The 15,810-nt window shown below is 39.5% G+C and overlaps 1 protein-coding gene across 3 annotated transcripts in view; it reads right to left on the minus strand.

Moving 5' to 3' along the window:
* The window catches only part of Gria3 (glutamate ionotropic receptor AMPA type subunit 3), a 286,862-nt gene that overhangs the window by 90,984 nt on the left and 180,068 nt on the right, over nucleotides 1-15,810 (minus strand). The window lies entirely within an intron of this gene.

Below are 15,810 nucleotides of genomic sequence, written 5' to 3' on the forward strand. Positions count from 1 at the left end.
AAAGGCAACACCACTAGACTTATATCTCCCAAATTTTAAGGCACTATGCATTGTCATAGCTTGTGGTTAGATATTAGTCATTGGGTTGGACACAGCTCTTTAGAGTGTTTTATTGAAGTCGTGTATTCCTGAAACCAGAGTAAAGACACTAAACAGAACAGGATACCCTCAAACACATAGAATGTACAAAAAGCAGAATCAAATGATGCTTGCAGGGAGGGTATGGTAAGATAATGAAGTTGGAGAAAGGAAGTTGACTGGCAACTAACTCACTTTGTTCACACATCTGATTAAGATACTGGGCATTGTGATTGTTTATAACTGTTCAAAATTTACTTCTTGCTTGTTTGCCAGAGACTTTGAGGATGATTTTGAGGCCAAATCTATCTAAAGAGTGTATAAACGTAACATTATAGAAGAAATTTTCAAAACTTGGGATGACAAACAAGAAAATAGATGAAAGTCACTTAAATCATGAAGTTTTGGCTACACATTCTGGATAAGGGGAGGGGATGGCTGAGTCCTGATGCATGGTTCATCTACTTTCTCAGCATTGTAACTTGTCTAAAGTTCTTACCAAGTTTATCTTTAAGAGTTGGTAGTAAGTTAAGAATAACGAGACCATACATTTTTAAAATTTCTGCAAGTCTGAAAATCAACACTGACTACTTGGACAGGGAAGAGAAAATAAAGGGAGGCGTGTCAGTGGTCGAACAAGGGAGGCTCGGACAGAGGTGCTGACCAAATTGCAGGATTCAGCTAGCTCCTGGACTGACTTCATTCCGATTCAGTTTAGCAGAGCAGTCCCTGCTTTTCTTTACACACGGCTAGCTCATATTGTGTGATACTGTCATCTCTGAGGACTGAATCAAGCCTGATTTCACCACATATTTACCAATGACTTTGACAGAAGAGGAATGACTATGAATCATTTAACAATCATGAGACAGTGGAGGAAAAGACAGACTCCACTTCTTTTAGGATTGAGGATCTCAGTTAAGGGCACGAGATGTCCAGCTCCTGAAACTCAGTGAATAACATTCAACATAGTCAGGGAAATATCTATTTCTGTCTCATTTTATTACGTCATTTTCATCATGCAAGGCATTCACTGCCATTGGGGGGTGTAAGCTTGGTGCTAATCTTTCAAAGCAATATAAGGACAGTGATGAAAGGCAGGAGCCCAGATAGCAACAAGAATATGTGAGTAGGACAATGGATGAGTGTTAGAGGTAGGACACAGTGGCAGGATGAGGGAAGTTAGGAGAAATAGTCTGATGTGGAGTCAGGCGTTGGATGGTCATAGTTCACAGTTTGCTGTTATTTCATCATTTAAAGGGATTTCACTGCTTGAACTTGTCAGCCAGACCTCATAGTAAAAGGTAAGTATATTGAAAGGGACTCTCTTCTAAATTTTTGGTAAGATACTAATTTCATAGAGATGATAGCAAATTCCATATGAAAAAATAGGTAGATAAAAATGGAAAATATCAATGAAAAACAATGAACTTATAACTGATATTTAAGAGACAAAGGCGGTCTGTTTATTTATGGCTTACTAGTTGCCATTTTAACACATACTCAAAGATGTTATCTTTATTTTACATAATCCTAGATTGAATTGCTGACATTTGCAGGTAAAAATCCCAAGTAACAAAGAGACTTCATTGTCTGGAGAAATTTAGCAAAGAAGACATGAGGAAAGAGGTGACCCAAAATTATCTACATGGGAAGAGAGTGAACGGGAAGACAAGGGAAAGATGAATTTCCCTTCTACGTGGTTCAAACTGTACTGTGCTTCTGATCCTATCTCTAGATTACATTTTGATATGTGTAAATACAGTCTATAGATACAGAAATAGATTATTTGAATAACTTGTACATAGACATTAATATAAGGGAGCTTACCCTTCCTAAGGTATAGGAAGAGGAAGAAGTGGGTGATTGTCACAAGGGGGGAATATTGGAGATTAATGTTTTAGTTAAAGGCAGGTATGAAGAAGTTTCCTTCCTGCTTTGCCTCTTTTTACAACATGTTCAGGTCTTTTGAATATCCATAGATACTGTAAAATGAGGTTCTCTTCTTGTACTGACAAGAATATTTTGCTAAAATTTACTGAGACCAGTGTGTTTTCTTTAAAAAGAAATAGAACAGAAACTTGCACTGATACCATGGGAGGCAGAAGGAAAACCGAAAATGGGGGGATAGTAAAAGAACAAAGGAAGATTAGCCAACAGTGTTGGCTGCTGGGGAGGGCCCGGTGGATGCGAGGTTCACCCCAGGTCGCCTTTCTCCTCACACTTATTTTATCCCACGTCAGGGCATTTCCACAAACTCTGGCTAAGTTTCAGTTCTTGAGATGGCCACGTATAGGCCCAGTGCTGAGTTGACTGGAAAGGCCATAAATAAAATAATACAGCAGAAACATCCACACCACACCTGGAAGGTGAAATGCGAACCTAGGTGTGTGAAGGCTATTGGTAGAGACAAGAGTGTCAGGAGGTAACAGCTTAGTAAGTAAGGCTAGGAACTGGGCGATTATTGCTGGGTTTCCTGTTTTTTTTCTAACATGGCCCAAATCTGGGTACCTTTCCATCCGTCTGCTAGATTTTATGGGTGGCCTGCACAAATACAACCTGTAGGTGCAGAAAACTGAGATTAGATGGGCAACTTCGGCAAAGAGGTCACAAAAATTTATATTCATACTATAAGAAGGATTTTTTTAAGGCAAGGTTTATTCTAAGGAGTAGAATAACCAAAGCAGCATCACTTTCTGTATGTGCTGCAGCTGACTGGGTCTTGCTGCACTTGTCTTTTGATCAAATCAGCTGGAGCCACTAATTTGCTTGCTCACACATCTGTCCTGAGTTTGATTTCTCCTGATCATCTAAAGAAGTGGGAGTCTTTTCCAAGTCCCACTGAAATCTCTATAAAAATAATGTAACATAAGTGACAGCAATAATCAGCGGCAAAACAGGAGACACCAGTATATGAAGGTCATGGGTAGAATGAAAGAAGGTGAGAAGGTGGTGCCAACTGCTTGCCTTCTAACACGCTTCAAAGCATGCCGTCATTTCTGGTATATGTTACTGCATTCTGCAGCTTATACGAGTAAACTGAGATAGGTGTCTCCTAACAACTTCCTCAAGGACAATGATATGGCAATAATAACCACACCACCTCCCAAGATTGTAGTAAAGAATGGGGGTATGTCCAAAGGGGTCTGCCTGCTTTCGTATGGTGGAAGATGCTGCAGGTCCTTGATCCTGCTTTGCCTCCTATCATAACTTTTCAAGACATTTCACTTTTTCTTCAGTTGTAGAGTTTATTTTGTGAGCTGGACACTTGAGAACACATGAGAATACTGAGTTCAAGTCTCACTTGAACCTCAGAAAGCAATGGCACCGTGGAAATATCCACTGAGCACCTAAAGTATGTAAAGGAACATACAGGGTTAAAGTTAGTAACAGAAGTTAAGGCTCATGTTTCCGAGGAAGAGTTTACTGGCTGCTTGATCCTACTCACTTAAAATTTCACTGCGTTTAAGGCATTTCCTTTATTAAAATGTTTAACTGGATTTTTCTTTTGGTGTTGCCAACACACCAATTTCAAGTTTGTATATAAATAGCTTAGCTTGGGTTACTATTGCTCGGAAGAGACACCATGAGCAAGGAAACTCGCATAAGAGAAAGCATTTAACTGGGGGTTTGCTTGTAGTTTCAGAGGTTTAGTCTGTTATCATCATGGCAGAGAACGTGACAGCAGACACCTGTGGTGCTGGCGAAGTAACTAAGAGTTTCATCCTAATATGTAGACCAAGATAAAGGTAGGACTTGACATGGACTTTGGAAACACACTTCTTCTAAGGCTACACCTCTTAATCTTTTTCAAATACTTCCATTCCCCGATGACTAAGCATTCAAACATGAGCCCATGGTAGCTATTATTACTCAAACCAACACGAATGTCAAATATCTCTACAAACTTCTGTAAAACATATTACATGATAAAAATGGCTACCAGACAGCTGAAAAAGGTAAATTAATAAAAGGGTAAAGAGAAATGCGGCAAAGAAGAAAGCAAGGGACAGTAGCTGGTTGGGGGGAGATCTGCCCAATTTGGAGCTCTCCATCCGTCCCTATCATTTGAGAATAAGTTTTGATTCCTTTCACAAATCCTGAACTACAGCTCCAGGCAGAAACAGACACTCTCTAGTGCATTTTGCAGACGGTGGCCTGCTTCCTCCCAAAGCCTCAGCAAAGCACTACTTCAACCAAGTTGACAGACAAGAATTCAGTTTGTGTGCAATTATATGAATAAATGAGCTAGCAGTATGCAGTATGATACTGTTAGGATGCTGTGGAACTGCAGCGAGCCATGATTCCCAGTTAGGTACTCCATTAAGAGTCAACAAGCAGAACCTTCAGTGGACTGCGGAACCAAGCTATAGTGCTCAGTGAGATAAGCATGGGAAAGCGCTTTTCCTCCCTGTCCCTGTTTCTCTCTGTCTCTGTACCTTCCTGCTCCCCCTCAAATTCTTTCTCTGTTGCCCATGATGGCTTTGAACTCACAATCAACCTGAATCAGGTGTTATAACGTCCTTGCCGCTGCCATGGCTTGATTGAGAGTTTTCATTTAGCGCTACATAAAGGAGCATCAGGACACCCAGAAGGGGCAATTATGGGGTACATGGTAGTTTTATTTTTCTTTGAGGGAATTCTCTATCACACACCAAAATGACCATGCTAATTTTTTATTCCCACTAACCGTGTACAAGAATTATCCTTTTTCTACATCTTCATTAGCATTTTTAATTAGTGACAAAATGATTAAGAAAGCTCTAGATCCGTTTTTGCTGTATCTTCTAGCAAACACTGTGTTCCTTTTTCTTTTTTCTTTCCTTTGCTCTTTCTCTAATGATTTCTTGGGCTCGTGTACATTTTGATGACTGTTTATGGACTTTTGTCTTCCTTATTATCACATTCCCTTCTGTACAATAAGTACATTTGTACACATACTCTACAACGTCATTGCTAAGTTACTTCAAGATCCCAAGGATCCTGTTGTACTAAGTGGAATTTCTGTTTAGCCCATTTTATTATTTCATGGGGATTTTAACAATTACAACTCATGATTAGATACTCAATTACTTCTGTGGGCTTACACTAAACATCAAAATCAGTGCTACTTGCTTAATTGCCACAGTGGTATCTTTTCTTTTGGTTGTCTCAGTGAACTTTGCACAGGGAAGTGATTAGAACCTAAAACTATGAGGGAAAATAGAGGGGGGGGGGAATCCTCCTGCTCATATTATTTAGGGTGAGTTAAAATTGTCTAGGTATTAAATATTTGTGCATCTGTCTATTTGTCTCTGCAATGAAGATACTCATTTAGGTTGGAAAGTTATGCTAGATTTTATCAACGATGTTACCTGTCTAGCACTCTGCATCTTTCTAATCCAGAGCATTTTTGCTCATATCTGAGTTCAGCTGTGTGAGTCATGACTTTGTGCTTAGAAGTTTATTCTAGGTCCTGTAAACAGTCCTTGGTTAATTGTCTAGGCCCATTATTTACAAATTTGGTGTTTGAACAGTTGGCATTCAACACAGTCTGTCCCTAATTTGATGATTCAAACTTCAAAAGTTTCAGATGACTTTGGTATTATCCAATGTCCATTGATTTACATGTAAGTAAATCATTTTTTCCTTCAGGTATTGTAGATAGCTTAGACATGGAAATAACTCATTTGGGGCTTACTTTTAGAGTATTTGTTTTCAACATATTATACAAGGACGTATTGCATATAGAATTGTCCTTACAGTGCCTCTTGTACATTGAGGAAAACAAGCACAAGGTAAGGTAGGTGACTTCTACTAAGTTGATGGTAGATCATGGGTGAGAAATGGAAAGTATACTGCTGGAGGGAGAACAAAAGCCGTAGAATGTGGGCTTGGAAGGCTGCCAAGGAAACGAACACTCTGCCTTGTCATTTGAATGAAGGCTGGCTCTGTCTTTAGTGCTATTTGAATTGTTCATTGGGTGATGCTTCAACACAGAAGTGCAAAGTAATTGTAGTGGCTTAAGTTACCAGGTTCCTAATGAAAGACACATGTCTTTTTCTGGAAAGCAGATTCATCCTCCAGCAGGTGTGGGGTTAATTCAAAGAATGAAAGATTGCACCATTCCAATTAGCACTTGATTACAGGTTACTTGAATTGTTTACTAGCTGTTTTTGCTCTAACTCAATCACCAAATATACTCTGAAATCTTCTAAGTGGTTAGAATGGTGAGCTACAATACCACCCCAATGGGACCAGTTCTACTTGGAGCTATTTATAAGGAGACAAAAGAGCCTGTAACTTTATAACTGCTACTGGTGAGTAAATAGCTTCTGATATCATTTATTTTATTGTTAACAGCTTTACTGAGGTGTGATTTATTTATTGTAAAATTCATCCACTTGTCTCCAATGACTTTCGAGGCATAAACCAGGTCATGCCCCTCCCTGGCACGAAACGTATCAATGACTTTCCACTGCTCTTTAACCTGCCTAGAGAAGCCTTGCTCTAGTCGGAATAAAATTGCATTTTGACAATTCAGGGAAAACAGGGTGATTGGAATCTTGGCATGCGATGTTCGGTTTAGATATATTTTTTTTCCTGATTTGTCAGGTAAACAGATCTTTCTCATCTTTTAGAGCATCTCTTTGGTGTCACAGTTCTGCAAAATTTTCTGACTACAGTACATGCAGTCCTTTTCTTACATTGTGCCTTCTCTTCATTGTCTCGCTCCACACCAGTTAACACAGCTAGCCACGACTGCTCTCATCAATTTAATTCTAAGTTTCTTGAGGACATGATGTTCTGTCTTCTTTGTAGTGGGGTGAATGCAATTTGGGGCACACACACGAACAATCTTAGGCTCTGGAGAGTTGCCTCAGTGTTAGGCTCTTCTCATCCAGCCTGATGATGCGAATTCAGTACCTGGAACCCACACAACTCCCACAAGTTGTCCTCTGGCCTCCGTGTGTGTGTTCTTCCCCCCCAACTCCTATACACTAAAAATGAAAGAAAGATAAAAAGAGTCTGTGTATACTTTTAGGGTACTACTATCCCAAATGTATGTAGACTGGAGCTGGTTCATTTACTGTTGAATGTTGCCAGCCAGATTATAGGAGAGAGGAAACAGTAATTACCATCAATCTTTGTAGTTGCTTGACTTGGCTTATGTTTACTGAACATGATACTAAAATATTAGAGTTATATTTGATGTGTCTGCATTTGATTATTTCACTTTTAAGTAATTTATTTTTGTTATACTCTATTGGTCTATGAAGATTTACGGATAAATGGGTTCATCTTTATAAGTAGTTAAGAAGCTCTCTTTTCAAAACAGATGTCCTGAAGCATTTCATTTTTGACATAAGAAGAAAATGGATAAAAGCAATGAAGCAAGCAAAAGGGGAGAAGGAATAAGAACTGGCGGAGTACTGACTCTACTCAATACTTAACATATACAATGAATTGCTGTTTACAATCTCCAGTTCTTCAGGAAAAGGTAGACTTTGCTAAGTAAATAGACTTGGTTCTGCTCACCCAAAGGTGAGCCCTGAAGAAATCATAGGCTGATATCGAAACAACTGAATGTTCCATATAGTGGAGGTGGGGGCATGGGATTTGGAAAGAAGGAGAGGAAGGGAAAAAAAGAGCTAACGATAAAGCACCAGGAAAATATATTATGGACGATACTGTGGCCAGAATAAAAGAAAAACCCTATTGGCAAAGGAGTTAATAACTAGTTTCTAGTATCTCTTACTAACATTTTCCATCTGAAAACTGCAAGAGAGTTTTCTTGTAAATGACCGAGAGACTACAGACTAAATAAAGCCAGTTTCCACCTGATGATGGTCCAAATTAACATTTTTATTTGCTTTTGAATTGTGAGAAACTGTCATGCATTGTACAAACTATATTTTAAGTTTGGATACATTTTGTGGCTAGTGGTGTGACCCTGGGTAGTGATGCTGGGCAAAGATAGACAGTGAGTTGCTCCTACTCACTCATGTAGCTGCCAGAGTCAATGATAATGCTTTGCACTGTTCTGTGTTGCTCAGCTATGAAATTCAGTAGCTTAGGCTACTAAACACATTGTCATGTTATGGTATTTTTAACCTATGATATAACCTCATAAAATCAAGGAACACCTGTGTATAAATCTACCATGTAGCCATATTTTAGAGACAGCATTGCGAAGTTTGGGAGAGAAGATATAATTCTACCAACTCATCTTGTATAAAATTGACTAGGTGGCTGATCTGTTGTTATAAATTTCAGGCAGGAAGGAGGGAAGAGATGGCGATGCAGAGAGACATAGGGAAGCATTTTCCAGGAAGAGGAATGAGTAGCTAAAGTAATTTACATTAAGTTGGCTAATGCTTGTGGCCCTTAACAACATGATAGGAGTTTAGACTTCAGAAAAATAAATCCCCATTCTTCTGTCTCTTGGCATTTTGCTGTATTATATCTCTGTTCTAAGAAGAAACTGAATCCTGAGCTACCAGAGAGGTTGTATACCCAGGGGAGGTGGCTGTGTTTCCTGGCATTTGGGATCAGTGGCAGCCCCCCCCCATCCTGAAGCCCACTTCTCATGCTTGCAAAACCAGGCTCCAACCCAGTGACCTCTGTGTTTACATGCCATCTGCTGAGAAGATCACAACACACAGCTTTGAGCATTTGAATTTTTATATAGAACATTATAATTGGGAGAACAAAGGAAGGGGAAGCAGAGAACAGAACAGGAAGACCTGAAAGGGGAAGGGAGCAGAAGGGATGAGTTGGTATTGGCAAGTCCAGAAGCATGACTCAATCTCATTTGCTTTCTCTTGAAACAAAGCAGGTTCTTTTCTGGTTTAGGTTCACCCCCAAGATTTGGTAAGCACTTAGCACTCATTTCTTCAAGCCTAGGTTGCTCCTAAGTGTACTTTTGCATTCTACTTTATGAGTGATGATTTTTGTGTTAGTAAAATTAAAAAAAAATGGTATCATCTAATATCTTTCTCCCTATTTCTCCTAACATGCTCTTATGTGAGTGAGGGAGATGTAGAGAAAAAAGATGACAAGAGGGAAAAGGGAGGAGGGAGCTATAGAAGAGAAGAGCGAGAGACCAAGAGTGGTTGAGCAAGATGGATTAGGGAGTGGAGGTGGAAGGACACAATATGCCGTTTAGATACATTTCATTTTTATAGTTTTAAAACTCAGATTCACAATGCTTTCCTTGTTTTAGTTTTGTATGTTACTTTTTGAATCAGCATTTCATTTTAAGGATCCTATCCCATCCACCTCCTAAGCCCTTAGTCTATATGGCCATCATAGCATGCTCAGCTTTCTGTCCTTGTCTATAAATCGCTTTTGTCTTTGATCACTTCATTCTCATAAATCTATAGTGTATGTTTCATATTTTTATATCCCTGCATATATGTGGAGGTCAAAGGACAACCCTTAGGAGTCTGTTTTCTTTATCATGTAAGTCCTGGGGATGGAACTTAAGTTATCAGATCTGGGGGCAAGCACCTCTACTGAGCCTTTCCAGTAGCCCATCCTTGCACAAACTATTATGTGCCCTTTGTGAAGCTGACCTTTTGTCTTGCTGAGATACACAGGTGGATTGAGCAGGAAGCCCAAGTCACTTCACAAACAGATTGTATTCTTTTGGGCAAGTTGAAGTGGAGTATCTTTTCTGAGTCCATTTCTTGATTTTAAAAATGATTTGAGAAGGTGGTAGGCAAGAAGTCTCTACTCATGAGAGGTTTTAAGATCAAAGAAGTTCCAAGAAAATGGCAAGCACAGCAGGGAGGAGTTAAAGATACATTAACTTCTATACCTTTTGTCCCCTGCACAATACGCTGCTTGATTGCCTGTCCTTGATATTCTCCACTGACAGCTGACATTACATCGCTTCCCCTTGCAGGATCACTAGCTATCCGCAACGCTGAGGAACTGTCAGGTCTTCTAAAGCAGTCCTTAAATGCTTCAGCAATGAATGTGCCCTTCTATGGTTCATGGTTTCCCCTGGGCACCTCAAGTGCTTGGATTATTTGGCCTGATTTCTGGGGTGTCCTGAACATCTGCTGTTGGACTATTTCAACATGGCTCTAATTTGTCTTTTATCACTGGCTGGATTATGTTGATTAGTTCTTTGGATCCTCATCTTTGTTTAGAAGTTAGCTCAGGGCATTCACAGTCCTCTTGGCTTTTGCCCATCTGGACTGATTTCAATTCTTCAGCCTGCCTTAAGGAGAGTTGGCCTCTGGTTCTGCTCCCCTACCTATGTGCATAGCATCCACCCAGGTGCTGTGTTCATTCTCTCATTCACAGCCAATCTGGGTGACATCTAAGAAGGAAGAAATCCAAAGCCAGAAGTGACCTGGAGTGTTTTAGCATTTTAGTTTTAAACATGTCACCTTACATTTTTCTGTGTCTAAGCCAAAATTTATGTAATATTTTTTACATTGACTATGCTTTGGGGATTTAAACAGCTATTTCTGCTTTGTTCTAAAAAAATGTGTCTGTGAAATCATAGACTTGATAGGATAGTTAGTTATTTTAAATATATATTTAATATAAATTCAAAACAAATAAGCCCTATAGAGGTTTTGCCATGTACTACTTGACACCAGCTCATACAAATAATCCATTCTGGAAATAGTAATCTTGTCTCACTCTTCCATCTCGCAAACTGATAAATAGGTGCAGAGATATGGCTAGTTAATAAATTTTTAGAATTCAAACTTGACTCTTAGTTCAAAGGCCATTGCTATGGTTTGTATCACACCATAGTACCTTCGTCCTTTACATCAATCACCAATCATTTTTTAATATAACACTTTTATTAATTAATTAAATATTTTCATTTATTTTACATTCTGACTGTTGTTTCCCCTTCCTCCTCTCCTCCCACTCTCTGCTTCCCCTCTCCATTCCACCTATCCACTCTTCCTGTATCTCCCTTTGGAAAAGGACAGGCCTTCTTTGAGCATCAACAAGGCATGGCACGTCAAGTTGAGGCACGGACCAGTCTCCTCTCCCTGTATCAAGGTTGAGCTAGGCAACCCAGAACAGGCCTTCCAGAACCAGTTCCAGTGCCAGAGACAGGTCCTGCTCCCACTGCTAGAAGCTCACAAACAGACCAAACTACACAACTGTCACTCACATGCAGAAGGCCTAGGTTGGTTCCATGCAGGCTTCCTAGCTTTCAGTCCAGAGACTGTGAGCCCCTATGAGCCTAGGTTAGTTGTTTCTCTGGGTTCCCTTGTGATGACCTTGATCCCTCCTCCGCCCACCCCCTCCTTCTCAAATGGACTCCCAGAGCTTGGCCCAGTGCTTGGCTGTGGATCTCTACATCTGTTTCAATCAGTTACTGGATGAAGGCTTTATGATGACAATTAGGATAGTCACCCATCTGATTATAGGAGAAGGCCCGTTCAGGAATACTGTACAATATTGTTAGGAGTCTTAGCTAGGGTCATCCTTTTGGATTCCTGGGTGTATCCCTGGGACCAGGTTTCTCCCTAACCCCCAAATGCCCCCACATCAAGACGTCGCTTTTATTACTCTCTTTCTCCATCCCACCCCACCCCCAGTTTACCCAGGAGATCATTTCTATTTCCTGTTCCTTCAGATATCCATGTGTCCCTATTTTGGTCCTCTTTGCTAGCTAGCCTCTCTGGGCGTGTGCATTGTAGCCTGGTTTTCCTTTACTTCACAGCTAATAGCCACTTATGAGTGAGTACATACCATGTTTGTCTTTCTGGGTCTGGATTACCTCACTCAGAATGTCAATTCCTAATTTTAACCTATGATATTTTACATGTAATATCTGAGCGACCATTGTTGACATATCTAAAAATATTAAATCATGATACATGATATGCATGACAATACAGTGTAAAAGGTCCTGACTTAGGACCCTGCCATATGGGAAAGAGTTGATGCTTAACTGATGAGTTCCATATATAATAGTTACCCCCAGGGACTAGAGCAGAGTAATAGCACTGTTCTAGAGGATAAAGCAAATAATTACAGAACAACCCCTAGCAAGAAAAGATACTGCCAAGTCTACAGAGCTAGTGCCAGGACAGGCTCCAAAGCCACAGAGAAACCCTGTCTCGAAAAACCAAAAAAAAAAAAAGAAAAAAAAAAAGAAAAGATACTGCCAACGGATATGAAATTTATAAGAGGCTTACTTGCTTAACTGGAATGTTTACTTCTAGCCTGACCAGATCACATCTCTGGCTTGTATTCCTGGTATAATTCTTTGTTTCTCCCAGAGGTTTTAGCAAGAGAAGCTTTTCTCCAGCTTGTTTTCCACTTATTGTGTACATACTGACCTGTGGATGGCCTCTGTTGAAGCATTTGAAATTCCCACCTTCTCCTTTTAGGCCTTCCTCTAAGTAGGTTTATGTAAAAGGACATGGAAACCTTAAATGGATCTGTGGAGCTTAGGATCAAACAGGGCAGGTTTGGAGCTATGGTGCAGGTGATTATAAGAAGCTCAGGCAGGCTGAGTGTTCTTGAATTTGCATTTGTAGAAGAAAGGAGTTCTTCTGTGCTGTTGTAACACCAAGACTGACTAGAGTTTGTTCTCCAAGTATATACACATCCTTAGTTTTCACCCAGCTGGCTCCTCTTGAAAGGCCAGATGGCTCATCTTGGAAGGAAACGTCTTAGTTCCACTTCCTTTTTTTGACCATCCAAATGACTTCTAAATAGTATTACTTTACTCTCTAAGTGTATGTCATTGCTAGAGGTGTTTGAATTATTTTTATGTGCTTTAAAATTTCTGGAAACCATGATAGTGACTATCTGTTTCATTATTATTATCAGAGATGAATAGCAGTTTCTCTATCTATTGCTCAAATAATATAGAGTGCAGGGACTTACAGAAAGTACATGGCTGAGTTCAAATGGAAAGAAGGTCACTAGAGGAAAAAGTGGCAGCTCAAAGCACAATGAATGAGTTCATGTTTTCATGACTCACACTGACATGATACTACACATTACTTTCTTTTTGAAGGAACAGATTTTGCTTGTTCTTGTAGGAGGCTTCTCCCTAAGGTCTCATTATCCTGAATAGTGTGCTCCAGATTCAGCTCACCATTCATTTCTAGGACATTGTAGTAATCTTTTTTCCTACTGTTTCTCTGTGTCCCTTGCACTCACCTTTTCTTGCTCTTGGTTTGTTTTTTCTTTGTGTATCTGTGTCTGCCTGTCTGTCTGTCTCTCTCTCTCTCTCTCAAACCCAAGCCTTTGTACTCTTGTGGATATTAGCTAAACACTGTAAAATGAAACTACATCCTTACTCAATGTACCCTCAACATGGTTTTGCTATGTAGTCTAGAATGGCCTTGAACTTGAAATCCTCTAGTTTGTACCTTCTAATTACTGTGTATACCACCATGCTAGATAACAATTCTCTCTTGCTGTTCCATCACTCTGTAGGCTATATTTTTTTAGGGTGAGTGTCTGGTTTAGATCTCAATGTTGAAAGCAAAGATTAAAGATTGTTATTCGGCATAAGGAGGCCTAGCTGGAATTTTAGAATAGGAAGGGTCTCTTTAGGTCATCTTATACCAACTGAGACAATCGTTTACATAATGGGCTCAAATCTTCTCAGGCACAACTTGCCTCAAGAAGTCCAATGAGCTGATAGCCTCTAGCCTCAGGTGCCATCACTTTCAAAAGAAATTCTTGCTTGAGTTCTACCAGCCAATGGTTGATCATCAAAGTGAGGCTGAAATGACGTGTTATTTGCAGTCTTCGCAAAGGACTTCGAAATTGTTCTGATCAATACAGTACACCAAGAGGTACACCATAGTCTGTGGCTTTTCTTGATGGCTTTACCTCTTTTCCTTTTTCAGTGATATCAGCTGTATAGTGTGGTCTCAGGCCTTCCCTTCCAACTACTGTATCTCTTTCTTGTCTTTCACAGGTATCACTCTCAAGAAATAGCTTACCTTTCTAACCATATTTTAGCATCAATTCCAAGGGTCTCACATGGGAGAAATCCCCTCTCCCCTCTTCCCACGTCTACATCCACAGTAAAAAAACTGAAATTTCTGTGGCTACTCATGCAGACCAAGACATTCTAAATTCCAACTCAATATTTGTTCTCAAACTTCAGTCAACTATGCACACCATAGCTATGGTTTGCAGACATGTGAAGAAACCACATTCTACTGTTGACTTGAACATAACCATTATTTCACTATTGTTAAATCTGTTTTAGCTCCATGGGAGGCAATATCTGAACAACTTTGGTTTTAATGTCTGAATTATTTTCCAATGTTTATTGAGGATAAGAGTTTTCATTAAGGAAATACTGGTGCACTGCCTAAAGTCACCCTACACACTGTCAGTAAAGACATAAAACCCCACATAGTGAACACAATGTTGTATATCTAACTGCCTTGTGAAACACATAAGACTGAAGGAACAACAAAATGAGAGGGGTGAAGGTAGGAAAATGGAAGAAGGAAAACAGACTATTGGTTAGGAAGAAACTGAGAAACTTATCAAAACTGTCTCTGTAGCATCCATTATTCTATGCCAAACCCTAGTCTAACCTCACTAATTCAAAACATCCCTTCTCAATTGTCCTAACTCAAATTGCCCCCTAGATATGAACTAAGGATTGAAATTCTTTTCTCCTAAAAGATCAATTCATTTATCCTTGAATTGGATGGAAGTGCTCCACTTTGAGCATCTTATTGAGATTGAGGATCTACACTGAATCAGAAATTAGTAACATTTGGCTGTTTTCTAAGAAATAGGCTTGAGCAGCCTTTCTTTTCTCATTTAAAAATATTTGTAAATAAAACAAGATATTCTCCTTAATTTAAGAACGCCAAGAGCACAATTACAGCAATCATTTGCCATTGCTACTATTCTTTTGGTTTAAGAGCTTTATAATGATCTCAATTTTGTTGTGCTGATGAAACAAAGCTATGGTTTGGACTCGTGATAATTTAATAGATTCTTAGTAGTGTACTGATAATTTAGCATCCCCTTTTCATTCCATAGAGACAGTATTATATAGAATCTTCATCAAATAGTCATTTATAATGTATAAGCCATTTTGTTACTCACTAAAACAAGCTGTCCTTTCAGAATAAGAAGAAGCATGGGGTAACCTTGATGGAACACTAGCTTCACGATTTTTAAAGCCATGAGGTATTTGAATATGCAGATCCAGGATGTGTTTTGTATAAGTAGAAAGTTGCATCAGGTTGTATCTGATTTGAAAAGATTGGTTAATCTCTGACATCACAAAGCAAGTGTTGGTGTGCATGTATACTTGGATTTATCAGGAGTGAGCTTCTTAAGTCCTCTGTCTGTTGGTTTACTTTTCAAACCTATTTAAGTGTTGACACCCAAATTGAATCTATGAATAGTGAGGAAGTGTATTTGATTACTATTATCATTATTGTTATAATTTGTGCTTTTGGAGATTTGAACCGATGCCTGCTTCTTCCTACGCACACACTCTACTACTGAGCTGTTTCCTGGGCCATTTTCGGAAAGTTTTTATTTTGAGACAGGACCTCACTATGTTTACCAGGATGACCTTGAAGTTTCTCAGTAGCACAGAAAAAATTTGAATTCTGACCATGCCCCAGCCTCCCAAGTAGTTGGGATTATAGGCCGGTGCCATCAGGCCCATATTTTGCATATCACCATAGAACCTTCATCTGGCGATGGATGGAGATAGAGACAGAGACCCACACTGGAACACTGAACTGAGCTCCCAAAGTC

Source organism: Microtus ochrogaster, chromosome X, assembly GCF_000317375.1.
Source record: "Microtus ochrogaster isolate Prairie Vole_2 chromosome X, MicOch1.0, whole genome shotgun sequence".
In the NCBI taxonomy this organism is placed as follows: Eukaryota; Metazoa; Chordata; class Mammalia; order Rodentia; family Cricetidae; genus Microtus; species Microtus ochrogaster.